Raw genomic sequence first — 7,588 nt, forward strand, 5'->3', positions numbered from 1 at the left:
CACACATACTCTCTCTCTCAGCCTGCCCCTCATTAAAAGCTGAGACACACACACACAAAACTATGTAACACCAACTCCACTTCTGCAGGACCTTCCAGCTCTCTTCCTTTCTCAGCTCAGGAAGACAAGACCAGGTCACCCAGCTAATGATGAAGGGAGGCAGGGGCCCAGGTCCAGGTCCTCAGACTCAAGGGCCCTTTCAACTTCACCACAGTGGATCTTCATTCCAAGAGGTTAAAAGAGAAGAGAAAGATAAAAGCATGCATGAGCTTGGCTAAATACCTGAGAGGTGACATACTGACTAGTTTGTGAAGGGCAGTCACTCACTCTGGAAGGCTCAAGCCAGAACAACAGGGGAAAGTCGGAGGAGATGAGACGCGGGTGAGTGCTCCGGGGGTGTGAAGATATAAGGCCAGGTTTAAAACCAGCCACGTCTAATGTGGTGGCATGTGGGGGCCTGAGAGGTAAGTTTCTTGATGGTGCATATTTAAGTGTGGCTGTGGAAAGGGATTTGACCCCAATACTCACAGTATCCATTCACAGTATTTGCTCTGGAGGCTGAATTTTCTTACTGAAACAATAGCTCTGCCTTGGTGTACCTACTGTTAGGACAGTAACTGTCCATACCATCGGGGACAATTCCACCCCTACTGACCACTCAGCACAATGAAAAATTCCTAAGCCCATTATAAGCAGAATCACCACTTCTTTTCTCGCAGATCTCTCTATGGAACATGAAAATGCCATCACTCGTTCCAACACTGCAACCTCACCCAGATCTCCAACTGGTTTCAACTTGCAGGCAAGAAAAAAACAAAAATCAGCAAATTCAATCTGTTGATGAGTACCTCCACATAACAGAGAAGGGCTGGGTGACTAGACAAGACTGTTAAAATTACCTTTATCAGGTAAAGTTTTTTAAGAAAATAACCAGAGGGGTACAAGGAGACTGACTGAAAGAGCCACACCCATTTCAAACTGGCTTGAAATAACTCACCACTGGGGAGGGAACTCAGACACCCCACCCTAATGAAGGGAACAGACAGTTTCCTCTGGCCTTGAAAATATTAATAAATGAGGCTGTTAATTGCCTGACTACCAAAGATTTTAGAGTGCAAAGCTAGACATTAAAAAGAAAGCTGTGCAGCTGCTGGAAAACAGGCACCTTACATCGAACATAAAGACTATCTTAAGGATAAATTAAGGGTTTATCTTAAAAAAAAAAGATTATACTGTACTTCAGTGCTTCACTTTCACAACATAGTTATAAGCCGTACAAGTAAAACAGCCTTAAACTCTCCCCTAACCCCCACCCAGTGAAAAGTAAAACAAAGCCTGCAAAAAGGTGGAAAACAAACAATAAGTAAACCAGGAGTTAGCACTTCAAATAATAAAAACAAGTTCTACTGATATGAATTATGAAGAACCAGATCCAGAAAGCCCAAATAGCAATTTGTACAAACAAACAAAAACACACTGCAACAGGCTCATCTGCACAGCAGAACCTGAGTACAACCCAGCAGTTTCGTGGTCACACCCACTTTTAAAATGTGGAGTGTTGACGTGTTACCGCAAAACACATCCCTAGCAACCATGATGAATCAATCAGGAACTGGATGATACAAAGGATTTTTAAAACCAAAAAAAATGGGTGAGGGTGTGGGGGTGGAGGGCTGGGATTCCCCACCAAGCCCTTGTTTGCAGTCCTGTGTCTACAGGACCAGACTGAAATTTTAAATCAAAAGCAAGGAAAAAAAAAAAATGCATGAGTCGGGGGGGAAGAGGTAGAGCTCCCACTGTACTCCACTCTCCAACCCTTCCCCAAACCATTTTTATTTAACAGAACCTTTCTGAAGGCACCCAGTTTTCCCCTTGGTTTTTATGGTCTTGATTAATGTCTGAGTCACAAGCGCAAGTCATTCCCGAGAAATCCTGGAATTCTGCCCAGTGGCCTTGCTCAAACAGAGCAGGATGGACACAGCAGAACTTGCTCTGGCCTGTCCCTTTTGCTGCCTGATCTGAATCAATACTTGTTTGCTAACTTCAGACACAATGCAGCCGCGAGCTCTCAGAGCCTCTCAGTCAATCTTCTGATGCAGGGTTAGAGTAGGCGGAAAGAGACGCAGAAGAATGATGTCACTTGGCTCCAAGCACTCTCAGGGTTGAGAAATCAAGGTCTTCACATCTACAACTCAATTTCAGTGTTTTATGGCCCACATATTACATTTCCAGTGGGGCCCTGCTGCTTACAGTAAAAAGTCTACACAGCATTCAAGATTTTCCACACTCTGGACTCTACACACTTTTCCTTAAATAAAGCACATGCATGCATACACACACACACACACTCAGCACCAAAGTCGGATTGGACTGGTAATTCTCCAAACACACTCAGTGCTATTCCGTGACCTCCATGTCTGGGTTTTTCAAGTCCCCAGTACTGGGAATGCTCAATGTGGATCAGCTGACATCCTCATGCAACTTCAGGGTACAAAAACTACTGTTAACTTTCTCCTGTACCTCTCCCTGCTCCGGGTTCCTGTCTCTCTTGGCGTGTCTGTGAAGTATCAGAGCTGAGAGTATAAAGTCAGTCTTCCACTCTATTCGCCCCCAGGGTTTCCGTCTTACTGCCATTTCCCTACAGGTCTGAGCATGAGTGCTCAGCACACTGGAGATAGTCACTGACATTTTGGTATGTTTTACACACACTGGCTCTTTCCACATTTTGTCCTTTTCTCCTTCTTTTCCAATACACTCTCCTTTCTCAATTTTCTTTCTCTTCCTCAGACTGAATATCTCATATGCAGTTCTAGTTCCACACACAAAGAGCTGGAGGCGTCAATTCCCAGCCTCTATTCACATCTTTGTAATGTCCAATAGATCCATTCAGGGGACAGACTCTTTCTCGTGATCTGCAGCTCTTCCCAACTCCCACAGCCCCTCATTTATACCTCATTTAGGCCCCCTGGGTCCTAGCTCTGTCCACAGGACAATGTGGAAAAGTAACCTCCATCTGCCATGGCAAAGTGGGAAAGGAGGCAGGAGGGAGTAAGAGTTTGCAAGTGGCCTTGGGACTCTGATTTCCTCCGAGCTGGGAGCTGGGTGTGGCAGGGAGACAAAGGGCAGGGCGTCCATGTGGCAGACACTCCCTTGACTCAGAACTTTCGCACCAAGCCTGGGAGGATAACTCAGACCACTTGTATGCTACTGACTTCTCTCTGACAAGACTGAACTAAGATGGTTTAAAAACCTTCAGGCTGTACCCTATGAGAGAGCTTTGGAGGTCATCTCAGTGGACCCACTGAGAAGCGCAAGCCCGGGCACCTCCTGACCCCTTCTGCTGACCTGCTCCCCAGCTAAGTAGATGGGGACCTCATCTGGCAACTGGAGGAGGAAAAAGAGACCTGACAGTGAATGAGTTGGGTAGGGGGGAATCTTTTATTTGGAGACTGCTGTCCTCTGATGTAGCCTACAATGAGAAGAGGGTGTGGCACCAAGGGAGAAAAAAAAAGGAGGTGGATTCCAGTACGCAAAAAAAAAAAAAAAAAGAGTATTCCATTTCTGTTCTTACAGTCAAATCCAGAAGGCAGGTTAAGTCATGATATCCTGCAACAACACTTTGCCTAGCAGGTTAAACATGAAGCTCAGGTCTGTGGAACAGCTGGATTAAAGGGGAAATGAGCCCCAATCAAGTTCGGAAGCTAATATTAATTTGGGAAAATGTAAAGTTCACAATCAATTACTGCCTATACAATTCACTCATTTTTGTTTTTCTCCTCACTAGATTTAAAACCTAAAGAGGAGAGTGGTGCTTTTTTTTCGGGGGTGGGGGTGGGGGTGGGGTGTTCCGTTTTGTTCACTGCTGTATCCCTAAGTGCTTATACTAGCAAGTAGAATATGAAGTGAAAATGAAGTGTTAGTTGCTCAGTCATGTCCTACTCTTTGCCACCCCATGTACTGTAGCCCACCAGGCTCCTCTGTCCATGGGATTCTTCAGGCAAGAATAGTGGAGTGGGTTGCCATTTCCTTCTCCAGGGGATCTTCCTGACCTAGGGATTGAACCCAGTTCTCCTGCATTGCAGGCAGAGTCTTTACCATCTGAGCCACCAGGGAATATAGTAGATGGAACATCTGAGTGGAACATAGTAGACGCTTAATAAATACTGTCGAATAAAGAGATGTTTAAGGCAGCCCAGGAGAGCTTGGGATGTTCATCTGGCACACCCACCCTCAGTTCGTAAGAAATGCCTCAGCAGGCCCACAGCCCCACACAAAGGAAGGACAAAGGCCAGATTCTAGGCCCATCGGTGCAGGAAGAGCCTACAAACCCCAAAATCAATAACAATGTAGGAGGATATCTACCTTGCCAGGAAAAATACTTAAATTAGAAATCAGTCAGGAAACTATCGGCCACGACTGTAGACATATCAATCGATACAGTATTTTTAATAGCTCAAAGACAGAGGATGTTAAATATTGACACCCCAGTCCCAAACCAAGTTCATGATCAAAGCCAGTGAGTCAGCAGTATTTCCTGGGCGTTTACAACAGGCAAGCCATTTGGCACTACAGGAAATCACAAAATCCAGGCAGTCCTCCAATCATAAAACTCCAACTAAAAAAATTTAGTTTGATGGTCGCACCCTTCCATGGCAGATGCAATTTATTTCTGGGGAAAGCCTTGACTTAAGCTTTGAGATAACAGATGGAGTTAGAAGGGAGGAGAGTTCCACAGGCAGCAGTCTTAACACCCCTGACCAGTAAGGACACTGAACCTGGCCTCATGTGAGATCTTCCTTCACACTGCCTGGGTATTATGTGGTCCTCTGATTCCATGGCCTCAAATATTATAAATTAAAATGCTTAGGTTCAAAAAGGTGCCTTGCTATTTTTTAAATAACACAACTCCCCTGAGTTGCTAAGGATTTTAGGACCACCAACCTTCCTAATTCTGAATATTAACAAATAAGGATTCAATCTGCTACTCTCCAGCTGGGTATAGTAAATACAGTGAAGGAGGAGGAATGGGAGGAATGCATCAGAACTGGATAAGCATGGTCGGGCTTTTGCAGTATGTCAGGGAGGAGGATCTCCAAGGAGGCAAGAGGAATACAGAGAAAAGTAGAGATGGTAATAAGGACATAATTACAATTACAATAATGTGATCAAGGCCAGCATTAAAACTAAGAAGACTTCCAGTAAAATATTTCAGTGATTTTTTTTCTTCTTACCTACACATCTTGCCTCCCACTTCCCACCACTCCGAACCCCCAAGCTGGGCCTGTACATCAGTACTTTCTATGGAAGTGCCTTCTATAACATTGCTTCAGTGCGACAGTGCCTTCTACATTCCAAATGACCCAAGGTCCAGACAGGCACAATATGGTACATTTTGGATAGAACCTATCAAAAGTCAGTATGAGCTCAAGGGTCCAGAACCCTGGACTCCATGATCTTATGGTTCTGGATAAAGACCCAGTAAGTCCCTATGAGGGTACTGCTCTTTTATACACAAATTCAGAATACCGTCCAATAGCTTTAAAATGGCAAACCTTAATACAAAAAGAATGATACTGCTTTGGTATGACACAATGCTTTCAGGGTGCTCTACAAATTTATTTTTGAATGAACATGTTTTGGAACCTTTGATAATAACCCTCAGGGGCAATTCTTAAACCACTTTCATCCATAAGGAAACAGATGCCCACTTCCCACCGTCTTAACCGCGCCTTGATGGAAAACAGCCCTCCACGCCAGGCGCTAGGGCCGATCTCACAGAGCTACAGGGAGAGGCCTAGGGGGCCACGCCCTGTTCTGTACCCTCTGCCTTTGACTCATTGAAGCATCAGCGCCAGTCAGTCAGTGACAGCTGTACCCACAGAACCACGGGGGACACTTCCTTCCTGAAGCAAAAGTGGTCAGGCAAATTGGAAACTCTTCAGATACACGGAAATCAGAAATGCTCTCCTACAGGATAATCTAGACAAAGGAGAAGGAGCTGAGGTTCTTTCGTTCTGTTCTGTTCTATAGGGGCAGGAGGTCGCTGCTAAAAACCCCTACCCCTTATCATCCGTCCAGTTGCTTCCCTCTTGCTGGTTGGCACAAGTTCCACAAATGCACATTTGTTTCAAGTCAAGTTAACTTGCAACAGTTGGGGATCCCTTTCTAGACAGCCGTAAGGCTCGTGTTCAATGTAGAGGGTGCCGCACCCTCCGCTCTCCTCCCGACCCGGGGCTCCTAGGGTGGCCACACCCAGCCGCCCCCCCCCCCCCCCCCCCGCATCGCCTGGCGTGTCTGGAATGTGGGGCCTCCCTCTGGCCCCCTCCCCGGCGCCACCTCTTATGGCTTCCTACGTGCACTCGGGAGGGATGCCCAACCCCTCCTTCTGCCTTGCACCCCCCATGCCGCAGCACACCCGGTGCCCCTCACTCCTGTCCAAACCTCCTCGCCACTAGGCAACCTCCCCGCCGAGCCCCTAGTGCAGACGATCCCTCCGGCCATCTCCCGGGTCCCGTCGCCAGAGCTTCTCTTTGCAAGGCTGACTCCTTCTCTGCCTCTCTGCACCGCGCCCCACCCTCCACCCTGCCCCCGCTAGCTCGGCGGCCTCGGGCTGCAGCGGATGGGCGGGCGTCCCGCTTACCTGGGCTGGGCGCAGTGCGCTTTGAGCGTCCCCAGAATCTGAACAGAGCAGGCTGGCCTGGGTGGGGCTTTTATAGTCACCACATCCTCGCGGTGCACTAGAGGCCCGCCCCGCCCCGCCTTCCCTTGCCCCTTCCCCTGCTAGCACCCGGACTTGGGGGTGACTCACCCTTCCCGTCCCGCGCGCCCGCCAGGGCCGCCTCGCCCTGGAACATTCCCTGGGCCGCGCCAGTGGGAGTGGCCCCGCGCCCACTGCCGTACCCTCCGGTAAAGCGCTGCTGAGACTTCCCCGAGGCCTATTAGCGGCCTCTTTTTCCTCCCTTTCTCTGCTTCTCCAGCGCCACGTCGAGTTCTCAGCCCTGCCTCAGGTTCATATCAGTACAGTTGCAAGACTTTAGTCGACTATGAGGTTGGTTAAGTCATTTTTTTTTTAAGGCTTTCGATGCAATGGAAGGAAGAATAGTTCCAAGAAACATAAATCGTGATTCCCCTGAGCTGGGCCGTTGGCATCCAGCCCCCGGTTACCGTCTGCAAACATATTAGCTTAACCTCTGACCGGTCATTCCCGGGAGGAGCGCTGGGAGGGGGGTGTTCCGCAGTGTCCTGGCTGGCAAAGGATTCCTCCGCCTTGGGGCGCGTTGGTACACAGGAAGCCACTGTGGCTGTTGGTTAGGGGTTGGGAGGCCGAAGCCAGGAGCAAGATCCCACCCTCCAGCCCGGGGAGGCGCCCTTTTCCCAAACCTCCCGAGACGCCGGGCCTCCCGCGTGTCGGCCAGCTGTGCATGTCCTCCTGGCAGGCAGTCCCAGGCTGGGTGGGACCAGTGGCTTTGAACCTTGAGTTCCAACAAAGAAGTTCCTCCCTTCCTTCTTTCCTAACTGGCTTTTTTTTTTTTTTTTTTTTCCCCTCTCAACCTCAGCTCCCTGGCTTGGTTTTGCTGTTTCTCGCCTT

At 48.3% G+C, this 7,588-nt stretch overlaps 1 protein-coding gene across 1 annotated transcript in view; it reads right to left on the minus strand.

Moving 5' to 3' along the window:
• ANXA2 (annexin A2) overlaps positions 1–6,723 on the minus strand; it is a 44,419-nt gene extending 37,696 nt beyond the window's left edge. Inside the window, exon 1 of the mRNA XM_068963675.1 lies at positions 6,641–6,723. The gene's annotated coding sequence lies outside the window, so the exon portion shown is untranslated. The remainder of the gene's footprint in view (positions 1–6,640) is intronic.
• Between the last annotated feature and the right edge of the window lie 865 nt (positions 6,724–7,588).

Source organism: Capricornis sumatraensis, chromosome 2, assembly GCF_032405125.1.
Source record: "Capricornis sumatraensis isolate serow.1 chromosome 2, serow.2, whole genome shotgun sequence".
Lineage (NCBI taxonomy): Eukaryota > Metazoa > Chordata > Mammalia > Artiodactyla > Bovidae > Capricornis > Capricornis sumatraensis.